General features: G+C 39.1%; 1 protein-coding gene and 1 long non-coding RNA gene across 3 annotated transcripts in view; one reads left to right on the top strand and one right to left on the bottom strand.

Annotated features, from left to right (window-relative positions):
- Window positions 1-3080, top strand: part of LOC111766038 (uncharacterized) — a 40141-nt gene extending 37061 nt beyond the window's left edge. The window contains exon 3 of the long non-coding RNA XR_011646987.1: window positions 2587-3080. This is a non-coding gene — a long non-coding RNA (uncharacterized lncRNA). The remainder of the gene's footprint in view (window positions 1-2586) is intronic.
- Window positions 1-26972, bottom strand: part of SGCD (sarcoglycan delta) — a 482630-nt gene that overhangs the window by 52981 nt on the left and 402677 nt on the right. The gene's annotated exons all lie outside the window — the stretch shown is intronic.

Here is a 26972-nt window from a genome sequence, read left to right as displayed (position 1 = left end):
TTCACTCAACTTTTTGCAGTCAATCAAGAAGAGAACACACAAATCCTGCATAATGTTCAGTTAGTGCTCCAAGAAAGAATATATTTTGCTACAATGATTCCCATCATCTCCAAGAGAATGAGATAAAGAGAAATATTTCACATTTCACATCCTGGTCGTTTGGTGTAGCTCCAGCATGAAAAGGCTAAATCCAAGTGGATTTTTATTTAAATCAGCTGGCATAAAATATGACACATTCCTTTTTTCTCTGTGGGAAAACCAGACGGGCCTAATTAATAAAATGTATCATATCAATCTTCAATTATGTCTCAGTGGGGAGGGAGAATAATGCAGTCTGGAAGTCTTTAGGCTCAGAGAATGATATTTTAATTAAATAAACACATTTTAATTCTTGTATTTAGGAAACAGCTTTAAAAACAAAGTACCAGGGTTTGATTTAAATGGAAAAGGTTGAAATGTAAAGTCTTTTGTTATTATAATAAATCCTATTTTTTCCTCAATTCTTTAAAGTGGGTATAAAAATATCTGCCCTTTCTCTCTCACAGGGTCAGTGTAAAAAGCAAATGATATTTAGAATCTTGAAAATTATAAAAGACTAAACATATTAGATGATAAAGTAAATGATCAGAATAATATAGTTGGCTATAATTCATATTTGAATGTCAGTAACTTAGAAATAAAACGAAAAAAAAAAGTCCTCTGTGAATGGCTGGATATCAAGCCAAAGCAAAGACGGGGAGATACAATTAAACTGAATACAGAACTTCATCACACTTACCTAAACTCCCAGATCTAGGAGTCAGCATTTCTGCTGAAAATTTCAATGACTTGGGTGAAAAGTTTAGTCCTGCGTTTTGGACTCAAAGTCCCTACTGCTGGAAAAGTTTAATTAAGATGATGTGTCGCAACTTTAGCTGTTTGGGACAACTGCAGTACCTCCTAGCATTAAGGGATCTTAGATTTCATATAGCCCAGGTTGTAAAATGTCAGAAGTTATTGTCAATTTGATAATAAATGGAAAATGACCTTCATTCTCAGGGAGACAATAAGGAGTAGTGGGCACTGAGGAAAACAAAAAAGGGCATACCAACTATCCTTTCTGAAGGAAGCAGCTCTATTCATAGATCTCTAATTCTTGCTAAATGTGGCAATTTGAGATTAGTTTATGAATCCCAAAGAGAGAAAGATCATGTTTTTAATCTAGTCCTGTGGGTATGATACCCTTTGATTGTATTAAATTCTTTTGAGGGTCCTTTGATCAGAATACTTGATAAGATTGCTTTAGGGCTTTTGATCTGGCTGTGTCAGTGGGATACGATTCATGCTGAGTCCCTGCCCTCCCTCTGGATCTGATAAAAATGGAGACTTGGCCCAGAGGATAGGGCGTCCACCTACTACATGGGAGGTCCATGGTTCAAACTCCGGGCCCCCTTGACCTGTGTGGAGCTGGCCCACGCACAGTGCTGATGCGCATAAGGAGTGCCGTGCCATGCAGGAGTGTCCCCTGTGTAGGGGAGTCCCACGCACAAGGGGTACGCCCTGTAAGGAGAGCCGCCCAGTGTGAAAGAAAGTGTAGCCTGCCAGGAATGACACCGCACACATGGAGAGTTGATGCAGCAAGATGACGCAACAAAAAGAAACACAGATTCCTGTGCTGCTGACAACAACAGAAGTGGACAAAAAGAAGAACATGCAGCAAATGGACACAAAGAACAGACAACTGGGGTGGAGGGAGGGGGAAGGGGAGGGAAATAAATAAATCTTTAAAAAAAAAAGTGGAGACAGGGAGAGACACACAGACACAGGAAAAAGAAGCTGCCATATTTGATCCTGCCATGTGAGAGAGGACTAGAGGATTGCTTAAGTAGGAAGCCCCTAAGAGGCCCCATGGAGCAGCTCAAGAGGAGATGGTGGGCCCAGAAGGGAAGGCTGAGAACTTGGCAGAGATCAGCAGCCATCTTGCTTTGACGTGTGCCTGGACAACAGAATCAATAGTAGCTGAGCTTGGTGAGAAAGCACCTCTTATGTGCCTCGATTTGGACTTTTCATGGCCTTGGAACTGTAAGCTTTTACCCCAAATAAAGCCACTTTATAAATGCCAATACATTTCTGGTACTTTGCATTGCCAAATGTGGCAAACTAAAACACTATGTAAGAATGGAAGTCCAGAAAAGAGGTGAAATCCCCCAATGTTTAAATATTGGCAACCGGACATCATATGTCCTCCCATGGCCCACTGGATGGAATGTGGGAGAGTGTGGGCTATAGTGTGGATCACAGGCCATGGGGTGCAGCGATGACCAGAGATGTACTCACCAGATGCAATGGATGTGTCATGATGATGGGGGAGAGTGTTACTGTGGGGGGAGTGGTGGGGTGGGGGCAGTGGGGGTGAATGGGGACCTCATATTTTTTGAATGTAATATTTTTTAAAAAATGAATAAATTGAGTAGAATTTGGAAAAAAAATATTGGCAACCAATTCAAATAAAAAAATACCACAATCCAGATGCTAAAATAAATATCTATAAGTCATCAATTCAATTGCAATTTCTGATCAAATCTTATCCTTCTCATTTCATGATAGGGAAACAAGGCCAAAGAGAAGTGACCAGCCCAGGAGCAATCAACCCATTAGAAGTCCTCCTGACTCTAACCATTTCCTTTTCACAACCACACCATGCTGAGCAGATGTATGGATCCTCCCACATATTAAATATGCAACATAAATGTGTACAAATCTTCCTGAAGTTAAAAGTATTTTCTTACTCTCATTTCCATCTCTCCATTCATTTCTTAAGTTAGAAGTTAAGCTGTTGTGGAAGATGCTAAAGAAGGTATAGAAGTCAAATCACATAGCTCTTTTCTAAAGTCTGAGGAGTAAGATGTACTGGTCCTTTTTTCTCTTGGTAGCCAGAGTATGTAATGAAATTTCTTACTTTCCTTTTTGCTATGGTCATAAATATGAACCTAATGTCACTTATTCCTCTCCAGGTCTCTGTGGTTTTTATCAAGACATATCCCAACTAAATGTAGCTACTGGATTCTAGTTTTAAAGACAACTTGAGTAGATAAAGTAAAATCTCCCAAATGAAACATGAGTTATAAAGTCTGGTTAAATGAGGCCAAGGCATTTTAGGCATATTGGAAACAATGTTTCATTATAGCAATAAATTATGACCTTAGTTACCTCCCCTTTGGCTGGCTGAATGACTTCAGATGCATCATTTACCACATCTGTGCCTCAGTTTGCCTTGTTCTAACAATGTCTTATAGGGCTCTGGAGAAGATGAAAGAAGATGTGCACTGTGTGGAACACAGTGTTTGCTACATGGATGACACAGGGTAATTTCTAATTGACCCTGAGAACATGGGCAGAATTAGAAGTGCAGACATAAATTATGTCTTCAAACTCATACATAGAAGTACAGTAGGTTTATTAGATTACAATGCAGTTGAAGTTTTTTTTTTAATCAACAATTTTTAGACTTTCTAAATATCTAAAGCTAGTTTTGCCTTAACATTATATGCTGAAAAACATTTAACAATTGAAAAGCATTTCTTTTATAACAACAGAGATATGTAAGGCAGAGTTAGAAAATGGTCAAAAAAATTAGCTTGTAAATGCTGTGATGCTTGTGATTTGATTTACAGTAATATGGGGATGAGAAAGTGAAATGACACAGCCAAATCTTCAACTGGTTCAAAATCAATTCTTTTTTCCATGGGACCATACTTCTCATACAAAGATGGGTGTACCTAGTCCTTGTGCCATATCTCCCCACACTCCTACCCAGGGAAGACAGTAATAAAACTCTTTACTACCAATGCCTTATAGAAAAGAGGACATCATACTGTCCTTGGCTGTGTTGTTTTTGGCAACTACATAGAATTTTGGGATGATTCATGTTTAGGGTTGTAAATATTGTTATTTTAGAAAATTGAACTGAATGTGGGATTTTTTCCCAGTGAATCTCTAATTTGACTTTAATATGGCAACAAATCTAGTTACCTAGTCACAGGCTGAGATTCTAGCAGATTAATATCAACTCTACATATTAAAGTTTTCTTTTCATCATTATATGTTAACAGCCTCTCTTTTTATACTGGAACTAGGGCTCATATAATTTTGATGTACATTTTTTATCTGATTTGCATTATCTATCTAGATGATGAAGAGCAGATGAAACTCACTGCTGATGTATATTTATCAGATACTTTTATTCCGGTCCAGCCAATCTAGGACAGACAGATGCCCGGGTACAATGCTGCTGGTATACACACTGTTCCAAGCCTGGGGTCAGCAAACCATGACCTGTCAGTCAAATCGGTCACCCAGTTTTGTATGTCACACAAGCTAAGTATAAATGCTACAATTTTAAATGGTTGAAGTGGAATCAAAAGAAGAATACTATTTCAGGGCATGTGAAAATTACATGAAATTCAAATATCATTGTCCATAAGGAAAGTTTTATTGGAACACAGCAATGCCTACTGGCTTACATATTGGCTATGGCTGCTTTCAAGCTGCAATGGTAAAGCTGCATCATTTTAATAGAGACCGAATGGTCTTCAAAGCCTAAGATATTTACTATCTGGCCCTTATAGAAAGTTTTCAACCCCTATGCTAGTTCAACACCGTACAATTGGACTTTCTGTGATGATGGAAATATTCGATATCTGTGCTGTCCACTATAATAGCCACTGGTTGCTATGGAGCATGTGAGAGGTGGCTCGTGTGATCAAAGAAATGGATTTTATATTTTATTTAATTTTAAGTAATTTAAACTTAAACAGCCCCATGCAGCTAATGAACAGCACAGGTCTATAACTGCAATTTGGATCCAGTTTTGACCTTCGAAGACAATACTGTCCTACCATCTTCTTAAGCTTCTGAACTTATCAGTAATCCTATTTTCCCCAAACTCACTGACTTTCAAGTTACCAAATCCAGAGTACTATTCTCGGTATTCATTTTCCTTGACATTTCTTGCATATTAATTATTTTCTCCTTGTATTTCTGAAATCTTTTCCTATCTCTACCTACTATAGGCTCTTCTTCCTCCCCTTAAAAGTAGGCATTTGCCAATGTCTTGGCCATGTCTTCTCTTTAAAACTGTGTACCCTAAAAATGTCTTTCACTTCTGTGGCACCAGCTGTCCCATCTAAGCAGATGGTATCCCCATCTGCATTTCCTGAGCAGTGCCCACAAGTCTAGTTCTTCACTGTACTTCTCTACTTAAATGACTCACTAGCACACAAGCCCAATGCTCATCTTTTACCATCATCCTCTGTCCCCGTGAGTAATCTCTTCTTCTGACAATTTCCAGAAAAATTTCCAGTAGCAAGCTCATCTGCTTGGAGTCATCTTTGACTTTTCTTCCTCTAAATCCAGCTGTACTCATGGAGTTAGACCTTTAGACTCTTCATACACAATCTCTCCCACTTATCCCTCCTCTCTATTCCCATACTGCTTCAACACTTGTTTGTTCTGTTTTGATCATATTTGAAAGATAACAATAGAAAAAAAATTCAGTGTTTCCATGAAGGGTATGGACTCCAGCCAGCTGCACAGTTTTGAATCTCAGCTTTACACTTTGCTGATTCTGTGACCTCAGATAAGTTATCCAAGCTCTCTTTTCCCTGGTCCCTCATCTGTAGAACAGTGACAATAGAGCCCCTACCACATAAGTGCCCAAATTATGAGGACTAATTGCATTAACATTTGTAAAGTATTTAGGACAGTGCCTAGCACACAGCAAGTTTGAAATATGCAATTCAGTTAAAATGTTATATATATTTATTTTATTTTATTTATTCATTTTTTAAAAAATATTACATTAAAAAAATATGAGGTCCCCATTCACCCCCACCGCCCCCACCCCACCACTCCCCCCACAGTAACACTCTCCCCCATCATCATGACACATCCATTGGATCTGGTGAGTACATCTCTGGGCATCGCTGCACCCCATGGCCTGTGGTCCACACCATAGCCCACACTCTCCCACGTTCCATCCAGTGGGCCATGGGAGGACATACAATGTCCGGAAATTGTCCCTGCAGCACCACTCAGGACAACTCCAAGTTCCGAAAATGCCTCCACATCTCATCTCTTCCTCCCATTCCCCAGACCCAGCAGCCACCATGGCCACTTTTTCCACACCAATGCCACATTTTCTCGATTATTAACCACAATAGTTCATGAATAGAATATCATTAAGTCCACTCTAATCCTAGAAACTGTTTCATACAATGAAAAAGATGATCTTTTTGTAATCTCTCATCAAAATATCACAGACTGCTAGAAACAATGGGTCAAATTCCGCATCTTTTTTTTTCACTTCTTTTGTTTCAATAGATTTAAAACTCCCAATTTACATTATAAATTGCCATAAATAGCAGCAAGGGTTGGTGCCTTATAAGCTAGTATTAGATATTTGGACAAACACAAATCTTTATTGATGATGACTATTTCCAGTGCTTAAGGCACAAAAGTTGTTTAAAATAACTCATCTTGAATTTTATATCATCTTCTCACCATACATCTTGCCTCCTCCTTCTCTACCATGAATCTTTTCTACATATCAGGTAGGACTATCCAGCCCTGAAACCTCAGCAACATGCCAAGAGAGAGGAGAAAATCCCATATTCTCAGTTTGGATGGTACGGTCTTCCATGCAATATCTCTTCAACAATTTCAGTCTTATTCTTCTCTTCATGTTCCAGAGAACATGCACATCACTCTCCTTGGAGACCCATATTGGCTATGGCTATGGCATATTTCACTATACTCAAAGATCAATTTGAATATCACCTTTCCCATAACCTGTACCCAAATCCCCTTGCCTCCTCTGAGCTTTCTAACCACATTACCCTGTCTCTCATATTCCTTTCTAGTTTCTCTTTCTAAGCTATCAGCTCCTTTAGCACATAAGAAGAGATGTTGAGAACTTTGGGAATTCCATAATGCCTTGCATCTAGAAAGCTATCAATAAATGTGTATCCCTTTATACCAAAGAAGCCTATTAAGAACTATTTAGCTATTTTTAAATACATTTTATATTTGGAGTAATTTTAAGTTTAGAGAAAAGTTGTAAAGATAATACAGAGATTCTTGTATCCTTTGCCCACCTTCACCTGTTATCAACATCCTACATAATCATAGTTATAGCAAGAGTACAACATTAACATTGGTATAATGTTATTAACTAACCTATAGTCTTTATTTGGATCTCCCCAGTTTTTCCCCTGGTGAAAACTTTTACTATTCAGGATCCAATCCAAAATACTATATTACATTTAGTGACTTATTTCGAAGTCTCAATGGGCATGTTATATACCTGTGGCATAAAGTAAAGACTTTGGGAGTAGGAAACCTAAGCTTGAGTCACTTTTGGAAGGAATGTGTGTGACTGAAGCATTCACTACTCTCTGAGCCTCAGTGTTTCTATCTGTAGACATGTAGGGATCTTTTGGTTGCCAGCATCCATTTTCTCTTCCTTAGGCCAACTTATTTCTTTTTAAATAATTACCTCTTCTCACTTAATAGAGTTGAATGGCACTGTAATCTGGGGCCCACATCCTCTGAGTCAAGGGGCGGGCATAGAACCCAAGCTAGAACAACCTGGCACTCTCTGCCAAGAAAATTAATTTTGAGCAGAAGGAGAAGTAGATGGAGCCCAAGTGGAGTTCCTCCATCTTAACAGTGGCCTCCTGATCAGACTCTTCCAGTCCCAGAATTTCTACTTCCTGGCCTTTGGAAGCCATCATACTTCTTTCTTGTTTCCAGGCCTCATTTTTTATCCTACTATTGATTTTGGAAGCTTCAAAAATCCCTTTGCAGGCAGTTAAGTCAGAAGGAATTTCTATTGTTTGCTACAAAAGAAGCCTAAGTAAAATGACAGATTAGCTACTGCTTTTGGTTGTTACAAAGATCAAATAAGCTAACATCTATGAAAGCATATCATAAACTGCAACTACAAGGAATATCCTCATTGATAAACTCTATTTGGTTGGCCTTTCATCCAACAAATATTTAAATACCAAATATTTATATCTGGCTGTCACTATGCTAAAAATTGCAACTATTTCAAAATAATTATCAAAGCAATTCAAGGCAAATTTGTTCTATGATATTTCCTGTTTTGCAGTTGGAAAGTGATATGTTTTAGTTTACTAAAGGCTCCCAAGGCAATATACCAGAAAGAGGCTGGCTTTTACAATGGGGTACTTAAAAGCTTACAGCTGCTGAGGTTGAGAAAATTGTCCAAATCAAGACCTCAGGTGAAGCTCTCTCCCTGAAGACATGGCTGCTGGTGATCCTGAACTTCTCTGTCACTGGAAGGGCACAATGATGGCATCTCCTGTCTCTTCTTTCTCCTAGAGGTCTTGCTGCTTTCAGCTCTGGGCTTCTTGTAGCTTTCTCTCTGTTCCTGTGCCTTTCTCTCTACTCCTTTGTCTTTCTTTTGGGTTCCATCAATTTCAGATACTGGCTTCAGGGATTTTGTCTCTCAGCTTCTGGGGGTTTCTCTCATTTATAAAGGACTCCGATAAGAGGATTAAGACCCACACTGTATCACTCCTTACTGAAGTGATCTAATCGAATGGCCCTTTAACTAAATCTAATCAAAAGGTCTCACCTACAATAAGTTCATACCTGCAGGAATGGATTAGCTCTGAGGACATGATCTTTTCTGGGACACATACAGTCTCAAACTACCACATGGTATGTGCATGAGTTAATGTGTATGTTAGTGTTGGGGCGTTGGGGAGGGCTGGAGGTAGATAGCAGCAGAATTTCTCATGCTCACTAAAGTGGTTGGATCTTTCTCCTTTGGTTCCTGAGGCTAAGGAAAAGCATTTCTAAGAATTGGCCCTCCAGTGATGGTGGTTATGACCCTCCTTCCTTCCCTCCACTAGGCATTGATACGGTGATGGGTTTGGAATGAGCAAGGTACCATTGTTAAGTGAATGGCCTGTTTATACTGTGCTACAACCAATCCTGGGTTCGTATCAGTGCAACTTATCAGCACATAGCAATTCATGATGTGAGTTGGTGCAGAGGAAAAGGAGAGTCAGTGAATGAAGCGTTGCATATTTTCCTGGCTGGAGATGCCTCTTTTACCAGGCACATTATCTTCTGTCTTCTTCAATATACAGCCTTGATAACAGTGACATTTTAGGTCCATTCAAAGTAGAGGAAAGTGTCTCAGATAACTTTCAGTTCTGTGACATGATGTCAGTATGAGTTAAATTTTCTACCTCCAACAAATAGCTCATCCCCCCCCCCCTTTTTGTTCTGTTCCATGATCCTTGTTAAATGGTTTTTAAAGAGAAAAAGAAAATAAAACGGAATGAAAAGATAGGAAGCAAGGGAAGTTTGTTCCACTTGAATGTTTGAATGTGTATCTTTTAATTCTTCTGATTTCCAGATTGCCTTGATCCAGATTGGAGACCATTTACAATCCTCAAGATCCTTCATTTTCTCAAATGTTAACTCCTTATGCCGTGTGGGTGGGACACAAAAAGATGCTGTATTCGTGTAAAGTACTACCCATGTGTAGCATCGTTTCCTGGAATTTTGCCTCCATGTTCCTAGCCTCTGGCCTGCCTGCCTTTTCTGTTAATTTATCTTCTTTCTTTGTCACAGTAGGGTATTTTTATAAATCCATTATTGCTCTGTGTGCCAGCTCCCAAGAGATTGGAGCATTGTCTGCTGAGGTATGAAAATATCTGGAGCTGCTGATTACACGAGCAGGTGCCTCTGATGGACGGTCAGGGTACAAAGAACTGCTTGAAGCATGGGATATCTTTGAAAAATGGGACTTGCTCCGGAGTGACTCAGACACAATAATAAATCACAGCCATAGCAGTTAAATCCTGACAGAGGCTCTCAAAGAGGAGAAGAAATGGTCAATTTTAAGGACTGGTCCTGTGAAGTCCTCAAGATCAAACTTCTCTTTGCCTATAGGATCCCCTAAAGGAAAGCTGGTCATAGTTCAAGCTTAATCATCCCCGCTTACTCAATGGAGTTATTCAAAATGGTAACATTGAAGTATCTTGCGTAAATCATTTGACGGATCTAACACAAATTTAATAATCAGCCACAGCTTCGTCCTTTGGACACTAGAAAACCTGTCAGCAACTGTGTAAGCTTTGTACCAAGTACTATGGCCATTCTGTTTTCAGCAGGGATCCTGTTCAAGGATGAAGACAGCTGGGGAGCCAGGGCGTATAAGATACTAGCCTGCCTACTGAGATCATCCATCACGGTCTACTGCCAAATGAGGCAGTGCCGGTGCTAATTACAGCAGCAACCTTGGCTTCTCCCAGGACTGGAAGGAAAATGAGGAAAAAGGGAAGAGAACAGTACCTTTGCAGTGGGCCAGATTACCATAGTCCTGGTCATCCCTCAGTGCCTGCTTTGTGCCGACATTGAGAAAGGAGTTGACCATGTGAGGAGCAGTCTAGTCTGGGGGTCTTTGGACTTCGACAACCTGAGTTCAAATGGTGGCTAAGCCAATTTCTTGGAATATGATATTGGCTTAATAAGTTCCTTAACCTCACCATGCCTCAGTTTCCATTATCAATTAAATGGGAATAAAAATAGTACCTACTTAAAAAATTGTTTTGAAGATTAAATGCATGCAAAATGCTTTGCACAGTGTTCAATGTACTGTAGCCATTATTTTTTTAGTATTTCAGGAAAGTGTAAAATTCTTTCTGAAGTATTTTTTACCCACTTAGAAAAAAGAGCATGAAAGCCAAGCCTTGTAGCATAAATGAGCATCAGCCCAGCTTGACTTTGCTTCAATAAACATTTGTTAAGGAGCTACTGAGAATACTGGTTACTGCCAAGACACTAAAGTAAATGACAATATCCCTGTTGTCTCCCCAACTGTCCTATAAACTTCTTTGACAAGGCATGCATGCATGAGGAAAGCTTAGAAGAAGTTCCAAGACAGCATAAAATAGACAAGCTGGAGGTTTTGGGAACATTGGAATTCCTATGGAACTACAAAGAAAGGCAAAAAGATGGCCCTTTCCACTTTTGCCCAACTCTTCCATTGCATGCTTCATCAAATGTTTGTTAAACTGCTAACACTTTCTTGATGGCAATATACCTAACTCCATTTCCCTGCAGGGAAATAGTGTAAGAAACAAAGAAAATCCAGAGGCAAACTAGAATAACACTAATGATATTCTGTCTCATATCCAGCTCTCTCAGGTTTTTCTCTACTATCCTATAGCTCTGTCTTTCACATTGCCTTCAGGAGACAAGTGTAACTTATTTTGATAATAGCTTTCCTAGCCCCATGGACTTTCAGTTCTCACCCTGCCATTCTTCTCCCTGTGGAGTGCTAGAGGTTGCCTGAACCCCACCTCCCATTTCCTTTCAGCATGTGCCCCTTTTCTTTAACAATGTCTTTTTCAATATTCTACTTTGCAGGATTTGACAATGTCTACTGCTTTGAGGAAGTTTTTTTTTTCCCCTCCTGTCTTCTATAACTCACTGCTTTGTCAGTTCCTTTTCATCCTTCTGTTCCAAAAACGTAGATCTATCATTTTGACACTTTGTTCTATCTCCTCTGGAGACAGCATTCCACTGCAGCCCTGCCTTTTCTCTTTTGCACTCCTGCTCCATTGCTTATGAGATATTTCTACTCACCTGGCTTTCTATTACTTAAAAAAAACAAAACAAAACTGAAATTATCCAGTTTTAAGCTCCAGCCATCCCACAGAACTTTCCTATTTCTCTAGTAACATTCCTATGACTCTTTTAGGCTTGAAATCTTAGAATGATGTTATTCATTCAATAAATACTGGCTATTATGTGCTAGACGCTGGGAAGCATGAACAAGCTCTGGACTGTCCCAGTCTTCCAGGGGGAAATGAACATCTCAGCACGGAAACACCAAAAGGAAGAAAAATTGCTACAGTTGTGTTAAAAGATGAAACCCATCTGGGGATTCAGAGAAGCCTTAAGGAGAAGATGGTGCCTAAACTGAGACCTAACCAATGAGGTGCAGTTAGGTAGAAAGGGGATACAGCAGTGTTCCAGCCAGAAGACTATTCAAAGACAGGTGGGAAGAGAAAGCTTTGGAGAAGCTGCACATAATTCACCATAGCTGGATTCCATAGTGCAGGAGAACAAAACAGGAGTCAGATCATGAAAGCTTATCTAGTCTCCAATCAAACACATCCATGACCATGACCCACAAGGGAGTCAACCATGTTATGCTTTCTTCAGTCACTGCATTCTTACTCCACCATCCTTCCACCCCTCCCACCTAGAATGATATCACCCTTTTTAGGGCTTCTCTAACCATTGATGGTTTGCTTGTCTTAGCTCCAATCATTCATTCCTGGTAAAGATGACTCTGACTTCTCCAAATCATTACAGTTTATTTTCCTTCTGAACTCCAGTGTAGACTGTAAGTACTCAGTTTGGCAACTCATGATTTCTTTCCTGGGAACTCATCACTTTAGACTTTTTATTTGTACCAAAAATATAGTAGTAAACAAGAGAGACTTGATCCTTGGCTTATGAATCTTAAAGTTTTATGCAGTGGAAAATCAACTAGTAAACAAATTGAGTTAAAATTTGTTGAACTGCCATTTTGGCAATTTGGTCTTATCTTTCTGTTTGATTTCATTGAATTCATCTTAAGCTCTCAAAGATTCTCTTGAATTAGACTATTTTATTACAGTAATATCTCTATATGTCTGTCACTTTGTCTACCATATCTCATAAAGGCCTTATGAGATGACTCTATTATGATTTGTCTTTTATAGATAAGGTCACTGAGGATCCAAGAGGTGAGGTGATTTGCTCAAGGCCACATACCTGGTATATGGCACAGCCAGTATCTCAACTTGGGTTTATGTGTGCCCAGAACTCAGGGCACTATGAAGGTGTTTCATAAATGCCAGCTTTCTTGTTCTTATTAATTAAATTCCCAAGGAGTTTTTTGTTTGTTTTGTCTAGTAAAGATATTTGTACCTGTGTCATGTATCATGAAATAATATGAAGTTCTATAATCCGAGAAAATATAACTGTAAGATTATCTCCTCTCTTTCCTAAAGTTAGCCACACCAGCTGGATCTGATTTGTTTTCATTTCTCTCTCTCTCTCTCATTCAACATGTATTTACTGAATGACTATTCAGTGTTAGGCATTGTGTTGGACATTGAGGTTAAAAGAGAGAGGAAAGGAAAGTTCATGGTACTTTCAGCTAATCAGTGATACAAACATGAATGTGTCTAAAAGTGAATGTGTGAGAAGCGGCTGTGGCTCAGTCGGGCTCCTGTTTGGCATACAGGAGGCCCTGGGTTTGCATTCAGGGGCCTCCTTGTGAAGACAGGTTTGCCTGCATGCTGCAAAGAGCCAACCGGCCTACAAGTGCCACGGAGCGCTGACTCAGCAAGGTGATGCAACAACAACAAAAAAAAGGGAGACAAGCAAAAACAGAAGAGTGTGCAGTGAATGGACACAGAGAGCAGACAGCAAGCAAGCCACAAGGGGGGAGAGAAAATAAAAAATAATATAGATGCAGAAGAATGCACAGGAATGGACACAGAGAACAGATAGCACGCAAAAAGCCACAAGGGGGAGGGGAATAAAAAAAAAGTGAATGTACAATGTAACGAGATGAGAATGCTGCAAAGAAGAAACAGGGCTGTATGGGGTGGGGCCTGAGGGAATGATGCTTAAGCTCAGTCTAGAATTTAACTGGGCAAAAGGGTGGTGAGAGGGGGATCTATAAAGTCTTTGATGGGACGGTCTGTGTCTGTTTCAAGGGCTTACATAGTTTATCCCCTCAATAGGCTCCTACAGAATGAAGGAACCCAGATTCAGGGATCTCATACAATCCAGTGTGGTTCCCTTAGTAGAAAAAACCATCCTATATCTTGGGCCTCTGTACCTTTAGGACTCGGTCTTGGCTGTCATTCACTCAGATGCCCCCAACACCTCCTGTTAGAGAAACATTAGAGGAATCATGCTGTTCTCTTTAGCTTAGGCTTTGATGACTTACCTCCTGCACTGAAATATGTCTATTATTTTAATACCTTTTGCCTTCTTGGGGATTTCAAGGTAAATGCCTGTGTGACTGTGTGCCAGGAGGAGTCTCCACGGGGGAAGGAAGGGAAACACTGGCATCAGCTTTATAACTGCCTGTTAATCCACTGTGTGCTGTGTATATCCTGTATTGATGCACTGGAGACCTTCTGTGCACATGCTGTGCCCAAAGTCATTATTAAGAGCTCTCAAGTGTAAAACTAAACTTCACTCAGTCTTTGACTCCTAGCACCACAAAGCCAAGGAGAGCCCAACTCCTGCTGGCCAAATGGTGCCCTCTGTCTCTCTTCACAACTGGTTTCTTCCTACATTTCCAATTAGTTTTCTGACTAGTACTTCAACATTTCTTGTCCATATTGCATCCTTTTTCTTTATCTTGGTCACTTGAACTTCTAAAGCAAGCTATTATATAGCCTTAAGTTACTACCTTTTAGGCAGAAGCTCAAAAGATTTTTGCACTTATGCAGTTGGATTTTGGAGAACAGGGAGAAAGCAAAAGACAATAGTACTTTTAAGCTATTCCAGAGTAAGTTTTTTCAAAGAATAATCTTCTCATTACTTTCCCACATTAGAAGTTATTCAATACACTTCCATGATACCTTCCAAAATTATCTTTTAGAATATTTAAGGTACCTGTGACAACCTATGAAAAAGCATAGAATTTTGTTTCTCAAAGAGAAGGGATTAAAATGCATTTTGTGCCATTATAGCTGTGGTACCATGTATATCTGTTAAAAAAATTAAACTGACATTCTACACTATCTTTTCTCTTTTTGAAAATTATAAATCCTCAAATAAACCAGCAGCATGTATCATATTTCATCCCTAGTTAATAAAATCCTGGATGGACTGCAGGCAGAAAATGTCCCTAGCTTTTTACCCTTTATACACAATCTAAGCAGGTTTTCATTAAATCCAGTGGCAGAGGACATATGATTTTAGCCATAGGAACTCCTTCATTACACCAGCTCTCAATTAAATGAAAGCCTGCTGAGAGTATATTTTCACCTTCATGACAATATTTGATTTGGCAACATCAAATGATGTACTACTCCATTGTTAGATGGACAGCTTAGAACTAGAATATTTTTCATCAGTTATCTCCAATTGAGAATAAATCAAGAACATGGATAATGATAAAAGTTTAGAAATCCCTCTAAATGACTAATATGGTTGAGGTTCTTTTATTTTTGCTGCTATGTTTGTCCTTTCCTATGATCTATAGGTTAAAATACAATCTTGATACCATGGCATACGAGTCCCTTTATTGACCATTTCACTCTGCCCCAAATGCTTGGTGGACATTTTCATCCAATTTCCAACATATCACATCCTTTCAAAACTCCATTCTCTTCTATGTGCAGTTTCCTCTCCCTACTGGAATGTCTTTCACGTTCTTCTCTTCCCTTGAGATCTGGCACACACGCCTTCCCTTCTGTGTTGGCTCAGTGACTTAAAGTAGCCTTATTATAAAACTGTCTTTCACAATTACTAGGCGATGGGTTCACTGATGTGGGAACTATGACATTCATTTTTGAAGATACACTTACTGACCACATGGATGAAGTACAGAACTCTAAATCACTGACAAGCCTCCCAAAATGCAGAGTGTATTTCAAGCTGGATGTTCTTAATTAACGGTATTAGCATCCTTACTTTGCAAATGAGAAAACAGTAGCTCAGAGGGTTAAGTTCCTGGGAATAAGTGGCAGAGTTAGGATTGTCTATTCATATCAAGGTTCTAATAGTCATGAAATTAGGCTAGACTGTGAACAAATTAGCATGTGAATTATATAGTATAAGAGGCAGTCCCATAGCAGAAGTACCCAGGTCTGACCACCCCACTTAGCTGTGTGACTTGAGGTAGGATTGAACCAAATAATATCCAAGGGTGATTTGCATCTTCAGCTCCTAAAAATTCCCCCCTTAGTGGTTCCTTACTATTTTTAGCCTACAGAATGTTTACTAGATAAGTACAAGCTACCATACTGAATAAATCATAATTACAGTTTAAATATTTGTGGCACAATTTAAAGAAAAAATCTTAATGCTTGCCCTAGAATTTTTCTTAGGGAAGGAACTCTGTGAAAATACCTTGAGGAAAAGGTAAACCCTTAAGTGCCTTGGTCTCTAGGAGCCTGAGCAACAGGTCAGATTACTAAACTCATTTGCATTAGAAAGACTCATTAATCAGAGGCCAGGAGTAGAGCACAGAGAAAGAAGCAAGAAAGCAGACTTGGCCCAGTAGTTAGGGCATCCGTCTACCACATGGGGGGTCCACAGTTCAAACCCCGGGCCTCTTTGACCCGTGTGGAGCTGGCCCATGCGCAGTGCTGATGCGCGCAAGGAGTGCCATGCAGGGGTGTCCCGTGTAGGGGCACCCCACGCGCAAAGGAGTGTACCCCCTAAGGAGAGATGCCCAGCACGAAAGAAAAAGTGCAGCCTGCCCAGGAATGGTGCCGCACACACTGAGAGCTGACGCAGCAAGATAACGCAACAAAAAGAAACACAGATTCCCGTGCCGCTGACAACAACAGAACTGGACAAAGAAGAACATGCAGCAAATAGACACAGAGAACAGACAACTGGGGTAGGGGGGAAGGAGAGAGAAATAAATAAAAAAAAGGAAGGCTTGAGAGAAAAGATAAATCTATTGGGTAGTGTGGTCTCTGGACTTTTAGGAACAAGAATACTTACTATTGAAATTTAGCTTTGTTTTGCTTTCTTAAAACTTTAGCAAAACACTAGAGCCTTAAATGGGCTGCCTTTTTGGTGGAAATTAAGAAAAAATTGCTGAGCTTCAAATCCCAGCTGATATGCTATTACATGAACAACCTGAACAGGATGAGAAGATGCTTTCAGGGACTCCATACATTGTTGTATGGGTTGTGCACTGCTCGAGGGTGGCATGCGTGTACGTGTGTGGAGGGATAATTCATTTCCATGATAGGTATGCACATTTATTATAACTTTCCAGTATATGGCAGTGTCTTGTTCTAACAAAATCATTATGTTACAACAATTTTCTGACAGATGGAAATAAAGTGACCTGGAGTAGGGATTTCTTTTTAATTTGCACCAAGGTAACATATGGATTTGTGATGGCACGTGGTTTTAATACATTTAGTAGAAAAGAAGTTCAAAATCAGAGGTGATTATGAAATAAGAAATTGGACCTTTGAGAAGGCATTACATTTTCTAGAATCTGCCATAAAGAGTTTTGTATCAATCACATTTATGTAGGTTTTATGAGACAGGATACTCTCAGCTGATATCCAAGCAACAGTTGACCAAACAGTACTAGGTACATCAACAGAAGTTTATGCAATTACTACTTTCTCTACTGTTCTTTTCACTGTTCCCTATTATACACACAGATGTACTTGAACTTTCACATGAATATGAACTAGAATAGAGGTGGATGTGCCCAACACAGCACTGGCATTTCACAGAATTATCCAGTGGTGTAATAAATGTTTTAACAAGGAAATTGTGGGTTGCATAGGTGTGAAAGATACTTCAATGTCTTTCTTCCACCCTGATTAAAATGTGAATAGGGCATAAATGGCTTGTTCCCTGTGTTTTCTGCATTTGGAGGACTGAGAGGGAATTCTCAATTGCTCACAAAGACTTCCCTTTTACTGCTGGGTATACATGCAATCATATCACTCCACACAAACTATAATTTCCTCTTTGTTATATTTGCTTCTTTCAGATGAACATGACTCACTGAAAAAATAATAATGAACAGTTATCTTTGAAGTAAGGCCTGCCTGCCCTGTTGAGATGGGAGTGTGCCAGGTGTGCCAGGATGGAGATTAATGCAGGATTAAGGAAGGCACCACGAATTCCACATCTAGATGATGTGCACACCCTGCCGTTGGCTGTTTACTTTTTCATGTACTTATTTAAAACTGCTAGTGATTCTTTTTTGCACAGTAGTATGTAGATTCTAAGTAATTATGAAGTCAACTGTAAACAATTGCATCATAATGGTTATTTTAGGAATTAATTCTAAGAACTGTTAAAATCATCGGTTTTATATTCATTTATTCAGTCATCCCTCTATCTCTCCACCAAGCAACTTATTTAACAAACATAACCAACAAGTGTGAGTGTCCACTAAGGGGCTGCACACTGTTACACAATTTACAGTACACACTATGTGTGCAATCAGGAGGGCACAACACAGTATCTGTCCTCTTAGAACTCAGTTCACAACCTTAGCTACACCCTGGAATCACTGGGGCTTTAATTATTCTGGGAACAGGATGTTTGCAAACTTCCCAGTGTGATAGATTGCATTATATCCTTCATTTGGACATGCTCTTTATCTTAGTCCACATTCCTGTGGTGTGAACCCTTTGTAAATAGGATCCTGGGAGATGTTATTTTAGTTAAGGTGTTGCCCAACTGAGTCAGGGTGCGCTTTAATCAGGATTACTGGAGTCCTTTATCACCAAAATCATTTTAGGCATAGAAAAAGCTGTGGGGAATAGCTGAAGGCAGTAGGAAAATGGAAGAGAAAAGAGAAGACATTGTTATGTGACTGGAAAGCCAAGGAACCCCAAGGATTGCCAGCCTGTCAATCTGCTGACCCCAAGAGGAAGCAAGTCTTCCAGGCTCCTAAACTGTGAGACACTGAAGTCCTGCTGTTCGAACCAACCCATTGAGTGGTATTTGCTATAATATCCTGGAAACAGATACCAGGTTATTTTAGTAGAAGCCAAGGTTGAGATCACTGGCATAGACCTTAAAACCCGGTAGGTGAGAAAACCAATAAACAAGGGAAAATAAGAGTAATAATTACATGAAGCAAAAGGCCATGAAGCATGGGGTTTCATTCCTTTGGGTTTGCTCTAACAATCTCCATTTTGAGATAAGGCCCACGGGTTAGTAGGCTGTGATTGAAAAGTAAATTCTGTTAAACCTGTTTTCATGCATTTTTCCCATAGTATAGTTGTATTTGTAGTAAGGATATCAGTATGAGGCAATGGCCAGCAAGATTTATGTTGGGCTTTTCTTGCTATGTCCTAAAGATACTTCTGATTGGAATCTCTAAAAGCCTTTTGCAAATAAATGCCATACAAAGCATAAGAAAAGCAATATGGATGCCAAAATTCCTCTGTCTCATAACTAAGTGCAGATCCCTTTGCGGAGCATTGTGGTTTACTTCCTGGCTCTTTCACCTCCCTTGTGCAAACTCACTTAACCTCTATGAGTGTCTGGTTCCTCATCTGTAAAAGGGGATGATTGCAGTCCTTTCTCCCAGAGGAGGTTCTCCTGATATGAGGATTAAATGAGATAACATGTTCAAAGGAAGTGGGCTGGTGCTAGGTGTCGGAGTGGTGTGCTCCACACACACTGCTCACTTTGCCCAGGTATTCAAAGCCTCCTCTGTTAAAACAGACTCCAGGACAAGACATCTGTGTTATTCATCATTGCATTCCTTGTGCATATTCCAGACACATAGCTTGCATTTTTTGTGTGGAAGGAATGCATTCGTTTTGCTTATATTTATGTGCCTAGCCTGCTCGGCTCAGCTAGAATGCTAGTCAGTTGAAATAGACAGATTCTGGCAGCAAATGTCATCACAGATGACTCTACTTGGATGGACTCTACTTGTGACATGGCACTCTGCAGCTGCTTTCGCTTATCCCATTTCATGAGATGTGATCCCAGGTGTCAGCAAGCATTTCGGGTAAGGCACAGATGTGTTGGTGAATGAAGGGGTCAGTACTGCTTGGCCTGTTTTGAGGGTCTACCACTCCCTAGTCTGGAAACCCCCAATTCTGCCCCATAGAGCACATGGACACTGCAGGTGGATCTGGGTACTTTTCATCCATGAGACCTCAGTAGTAGTGTCAGCTCTAATGACACCAACCCTTTGAAAAATACTGCTGGCGTTTGCTTTTAATGACCACAGGGGTACCTTTTATTACTAAGGAGAGTTAATTTTTCTAGAAAAACCACAGCAGTCATTATATCTTGTAGGTTAATCTTCCCAGGAGTAGGTTGCAGGCAGGATGAAAGGCTCAGTGGCAGCAACCTGTGATAGTTTTGAGATAAAATCCAGTCAAGCCATATAACCCATAAGGGTGCAATTTTAATGAAGGATCAAAAACTTTACAAACATATGTAAAAATAGATGGGCAATCTCTAGGATGATATGAAATATTCAATTGGAAAAATTAAAAAAAAAACACAAGAGGTCAATGTGTAATTTTATTTTCTTACTGTGGTTATGAGAGAGCTATTGATTTCTGGCAGCAGTCTGCAACAGGAATAAAATGTATCCAGACAAGGCATCTTGTTTCTGGAATTTTCTGCTTGGTCTGGCTCTCCAGGGAAGTCAATTAAAGCTTCCATCTCCCTCCCACAATTGGGTGAAAGAGCCAGAAAGGAGAGTATTTTGGTCACTATAGTGTTAGAGTTAGTACATTTTAAAATGCCTTGACAATTAAATGCTATTCTTTTCATTATAAAATAGCATTTCCTCCTCTATCCCTCAGAATATTGAGGTTAAATTCAGAAAAACTTCAAAAGCCCTTGTGGCATGAGTGCTTAAAATCCTAGTCTTTTCATTCATGACCATAGTGCTGACTACCTCATCCTGTCTGTGTGGTGCTTAGTTTCTCAGTTTGCCCCTCCTTAGGCAAAGGTTTGCCTCTGCCAGGCCTTAATGGATAAGGCAAATAACTTTGCTACAAGAAAACTTCAAAAGCAGGGTTAAAGTTCACTTTTATTATTGTGACTAACTTGACAAATCATTCGTCTTACACTTGTTTCACTGCTGTCTTTATTATATTGACTTGTTCAAAGGAGGCTATTAAACCTGTTGCTGTCCACTATATAAGGCATATCATATAAACTACCTAGACACTGGGACAGATTCCTGGACCATTCTCAAGAATCAGTACAATTTGCTGCTGCAACCACAAAGTCCCTGAAACTAACAGCTAAGCCCTAACTTATAAGGTATGATTTAAAGCACTTCATACACATCCTGTAAAAATTTCACTCTCACCAAGGCCCTGTGAGGCTGGTGCTGTTCTTATCTGCTTTTCACAAATGAGCAAATTGAGAGAGAATTGAGAGAGTTATTTAAATCATGTCCAGAGTCACAGCATAGCAGGTGTCAGAATCAGAATTTGGTGTCTGGCAGTCTGGCTGCAGAGTTTGCTCTTAACTCTTTCCCTGCCCTACTGCCATACAGAGTTTCTGCCCTACATACTCCTTAAAGTGTTGCTGAGCGGTGAGAAAAGACAGGGTCTTTTCATTATGCCAAATGGGGAGGTGTTTCATATTGACCCTCAGTCTCCTCATCTGTACAAAAGGAATGAAGTCAATCCTTCCCATCCTGCTTTAAGGGGTTTTTGTGAAAATGCTTTGAAATTCACAAAGCACTAATTTCAAGCATTCTCCAAACACCTATAGGAAAAGGAATAAAGGGAATCAATGATGGTCACAAATTCTACCCTTCAATGACTCAACGAAAAGAGCTTTACAAGGGATTTAAGCTTAATGCGAGGTCTCTGGTAAAATCATACTCGTGAGTGACACTTTAAAGCCTTAATCATAGAATTTTCCCATTAGAGCAAATCTGAAAGGTCATTGAGTTAAAATCTTCCTTTCTTTTGATGGTTGACACCTGTTTATAATAGTCCTGATTTGATCTTCGAGGCTTGCCTGGAGTCTATCTGTGAAGGGAATCTCAGAACCCTCAAGGAAGATAATTTACCAGTTGAGACTATTAGAAACTGCTGTTTTTATATTAAACTATCTTCTTTCTTGGTTCTGCTCCCCTCACTCCTTAACCCTTCTAGGTCGATAGAACAAAGAACAAAATTCTCTTACAAGAATATCACAGCTTACACAAAGAGATGAGTGCTGTGCTTACCTGTTTACTGAACTTAGTGCTGCATTGCTCAAATGTGGGACTATTAGTCAATAGGAGGCAGAACCCACCACACATTATCTCTTAGAACTGACTTCTAGTGTTAGAATGGGGCACTGAAGTCCTAAATGTATTGTCACAGTTTCTCAAGTGTTGAGAGTGGGACATGCCCAATCCATTAGTGTTGTGTGTCTCACAAATGGTCCTCCAAGCACAGCCCAGTCTTTTGTAGGGGCAGGTAATCAGAAGAAGCCTAATGCCTTCTCCTCCCTATTTCATTTCCAGTCATCATGCGTATTTTCTATGTTCATTTGCATTCAAAAGCTGAAGGGCATTTTCGTCATTCCTCAAAGAGCTTTCCATGAAGACCATGGGGAGAAGACTAAGCTAATAGACATAGGTATCGTGTTAGGAAGGATGTCAACATTTTTTCTTAACCAGTATGTTATCAGTATTCTTCATCATGAATGACTAATTAGTTTCTCAAGTTCTTTCCTCAGATGTCATTGCAAAAATCTATCCGCAGAATGTCATTTGCACTTAAAGAAGAGACAAGCACCGTAATTAAGTTTTAAGCTATTTCTTCAGCATGAAGCTGCCATGAAGTGTGAAATGACTATAATTCACATTTTTAAGACCCTGAATTTATTAGCATTTATTTTCTATTCAAGGTTAGGGATATGGCATTTGGATTGCCACAGGATTCAAACTCCTTTCTGCTTTGCTATTCCAGAGTGAGTGTATCTAAATTCAGACACCAGGAGGGAAAATTATCATTAATGAATCAGGTTGTATTTGTGAAACAATCCCCCCAAATTGGAAGCTCATTGTCCTTTGTGAATAGAGCGCAGGGATCAAATGTGTTCCTGAATGAAAGAGGGCTTGGCATTCCTCTCCAAAATACTACAGTCATGTTTGGAAACGTGAACAGGAGCTGTAGGCAGCAGACTTTAGCTTGAGTACAATCCCCTTGGAGCGTGACTATTGCACAGCCTGTGGATGAAAAAGGAATCTAAAGTTGAAGTTTTGAAACTGCATGTAAAAGAAAGAAATGGATTATTCACTTTTATTCACTTTTGGAAATGACTCCTGATTAAGGATAGAAGAAAGGAAGGCATGGGATATTAAGTGCAAAAATAAAGATCCCAGGAAACCTTCATAGTTCTTCACCAAAATATGATAGTTTTGCTGGATGATGAATGGATTTGTAATGATTCATCTAACCTGAATCTCCTTGTGGGCAATGGCAAAGGTGGTGGCCATCTCAGAAAGTGAATCAAAAAATGAAGGACAGGTTTAGAGGACTGTGTGTCTTGCAAAAGGGGACCAAGCCAAGCCTGAGGGCATGCCAAAAAGGCTGTCTGTAGGGGTGAAAGAGCTGAAAAATGAACAGGATTATCCAGAAAGAAAGGATGGAAGAGTGTTCCACTCTAGGGAAAATACAGAAAGGCAGAAGCATTCAGATTGTGGAGAAAGGGTTTCTGATTAAACAGCAAAGTGAACACACATTTCACCTGTTCCTTCCTGAAAACAGTAATGCAATGAATGTAAATGGACCTGAAAAAAAGGCACAAACCCTCAAAAATGAAGAAAAAGAAAAGAGCAGAAGAAAGATATCAGCAAAGCCACCAGTCCAGCTCATTGTAGAAGATGAATTGAGACAGTGATTTTGGGTCAGCCGGAACAGTGGAGGGAAGCAGTGCTATACTGAAAACAGAGGAATTAACAGGGACACTTTTATTCAAGACAGCAGAAAGGGGGAAAGGAGGCAGAGCCTTCCGCATCTGATGCTTTTCTCATAAAAGCAAAACCTTTCCCAGAAACAGCAGGCTTTTGTTCAGCCAAAGGCCACAAGTGTATAATGTGACCATCTCTAGCTCCAAGAAAGGTGGGGAAATGAAGCTGTAAGCCTTTCCAGGCTCTTTAAGAGGTGAAAAAGTAAAAGGAGATTGGGAATAACCATGGGTCAGACAACCAGTAGTTTTGCCATAAATTACAATTAGTGAAGACATAATCGTATATTTGAGAATTTTGTTATATCTTCATGCAGCTCATCTCTAAATAGCAAAAACAAAGCAAACATACATACTCACCTAAAAAACCCAAAAGACAAACAATCAAATAAAAACTTAAGAACAGCTAACAACCGGACTCATCCTAGGCACGGAATTAGGACTTCTCTCTGAGGCACTGATCAGCCCAAGAGAAAAGGGCTACTGAGCCTGGCATTTGGAGTCAGCCACCAAAAAATCCTATCCTGATGACCCTACCTCAAAACCCCCTCCATGCATGCAAAACTTTGACCAATTTTTAGTGCTTCTCTCCTAAAAATGAATAGATATACATGAATCACCCAGCATTTGAAAAAGCTCCAGCAGGAATGCTGGAGAACTAAGTTGAAAAAACAAATGTTGAGAACAGAGGAAATGAGAGAAACTATTATAAATATAATCAAAGTGATAAGAGAAGATCTTTGAAATTAATACAGATACTATAAAAAGGAACCATCATAGAATAAAGAAGAAATTCAAAAAGGAACTGAAGACAGAGGGTAGAGGGACAAAAAAAGTTGATAGAGGAGGAGAGGGGAATTGGGAGAAGCTAGACCATGATCGACCATGCTAAGGCTGTGTGTCAGAGTTTTAGTTTTGAAACTTTATCATCAAGTCAGCAAGAGCCACTGAAGGATAGCAAACAAAGGAGTGACATTTGGCACAAACTTGGTGCGTAGTCCATGAGCAGAAACATCTAGTTCTCACTGAGATCTGATTATCTTACCTTTGTTTATATTATATTCTAAACAATCATGGAAAATTCTTGATCAGAAACAAAAAGATATCCATTGATCTGTGTATGTGTGTGTGTATATATATGTTTTAAATTCCCTTCTAGTTCTCAACTAGTTTCAGGTGAAAAATTGATGTCAGCTTGTTCCTCTAAACTCCCATTACTCTTTGTTTTGAAAAGGTTATAATTGGAATAAAACAAGTCTGGCTTCCATCCAGGATCATGAAGAGTGTAATTAAGCAAGATTTTCTGTCTATTCATCCAGCAGGGCCATCCTTCTGAGGGGGGAAAAGGGAGATGCAAAAGCAATTGTGTGTTTTTCAAGAATAATAGAACATTATAGCCCCACACACTTTACATAATAAATGGCAGCAACTGACATTTTAATCAAGATTAAAAAAAAAACAACCATAACATCATAGGACTCTATCTGAAGCAGAAGGTAACCCCTACTCAGAGATTTCGGCAAATAAACATGCATGCCTGTTCTAATCCAAAATTTACCGAGGTTAGCACTTAAGATGATATATCTGCCCTGACAATATTGGCAAAAATGCAATTTTATACCCCTCCTCCCATTTTTTAAATGATTTTTTTTCTCATTTTAAATCCTTATATTAAAAAATAATCTACTGGGTGTAATTTTAATTCTAAATAAAAGCCACTTGGACGATGATAATTATGTTTTAAGGTTATGTCTTCTCTACTCTGTTAGTTGAAGTATCCTTTCTTTTTTACAAAATGTTGTTAATAGTAGATAGAAGTACAGAATTACTTTTCTATCCTTAATTGAAAATGTATTATTGGTCACCATGATTGATGGAAAGATTTTATTGTTCTATGAATTGTTAAACTCTGGGAACTCCTGTGTGAATTCTTGAGGCCTAATTAAAGAGAGCTGTATCATCTCCCACTGGGTACCCTTTGTTTAACTAGTGTTCCCTGAGCTTTCTGTATGTTCTAGGTACTGTTGCTGGGAGAGCTTATGAGACTTGCCCAAGCTCAAAAAGCAGATAGGTATAGGGGTGAGATTCAAACCCAGATCAGGACACCTTCAAAGCAATATTCTCCATCAATGTGGACATTGGTTCATCATCCTTCTATTTTATAAGTCCCTGGGGTAACCACCACAAACTACTTTTATTCTGCTATAATTTGTTCCACTATGGTTTTTTTTTTTTTCATTTTTCCTTTGAATCCCTCCAGTATTTGTGCTAAATGGCCAAATAATTCTGAATCCTATATAAAAAAAAAAACAAAGCAAAACAAAACTATGTGAGAGTGCTGAAGGGTAGAATGAGATAAAGAAAATTATAGAATGTCTGGAAAATGTTCAAAGGGAAGATGATTCCCACAATGGAAATGCCCCATATACCACATATACATACTTAAAAGCCCAATATATACTGTATGTGAGTAGATGACACTCATACTTTTAAAATTAGACTCTTCATCTAATATATTTGGTATAGTGACTTTATCAGGGAAAAGAAAAGGAGTATCACTAAATCTCTAGATAATTGAACCCTGAAGTTTTGACTGACAGTTCTGATAGCTTAACTGTATAAATCACTAAGAACGAATAAATATTTAGTTGGCTATAGACATTTAAAAGTAAAATTAAAGAAAAATTCATTTTTGTCAATTTTTGGGAGCCTTGTCTAAGCCTTGTTTCTGTATAATACATACATACTTTAAATTTCACATATTCCTAACAGAAATTCAGATTTAGGGCCTTTCATTTAAAAAAATCTACAAGAAGTTAAAATGTGTAATGGAAGAAATAGACAAATCTTAGAATTTTTTCTGCTTTATCATGAAAATCCTGGTTATATTATGGAAAATAAAGAATAATCAAAATAATACCTTATCTTTTTGGGAAGCTGTAGAACAGGTTGGACATCAGTGAATTTTTTAGTCCTGAATGATATTATGTACTAAGTTTCGAAACTTGTAGCAATTTTTAAAGTCTTCTGAGAACATACCAGAATTGCATCCATGCAAATTAAGAAGAAAAAAAAAATACAACTGTCATAAGGAAAATTGCATTACCAACTCTGGTTTTTGTAAATGACAGTAAATCCTTGGGAGCTACAAAAATACATTGGACTATTCCCCCCTGTGCTAAATGGCCCCAGAGAACCATGCTTTTTGAATTCTGAGGCCAAATTACTGGGTGTTATTGTTTCCCTCTTCTTGCAACTAA

This window comes from Dasypus novemcinctus, chromosome 2 (assembly GCF_030445035.2).
Source record: "Dasypus novemcinctus isolate mDasNov1 chromosome 2, mDasNov1.1.hap2, whole genome shotgun sequence".
In the NCBI taxonomy this organism is placed as follows: domain Eukaryota; kingdom Metazoa; phylum Chordata; class Mammalia; order Cingulata; family Dasypodidae; genus Dasypus; species Dasypus novemcinctus.
The sequence above is the reverse complement of the archived record's forward strand: the minus strand, read 5'-3'. Positions and strand labels throughout refer to the sequence as shown.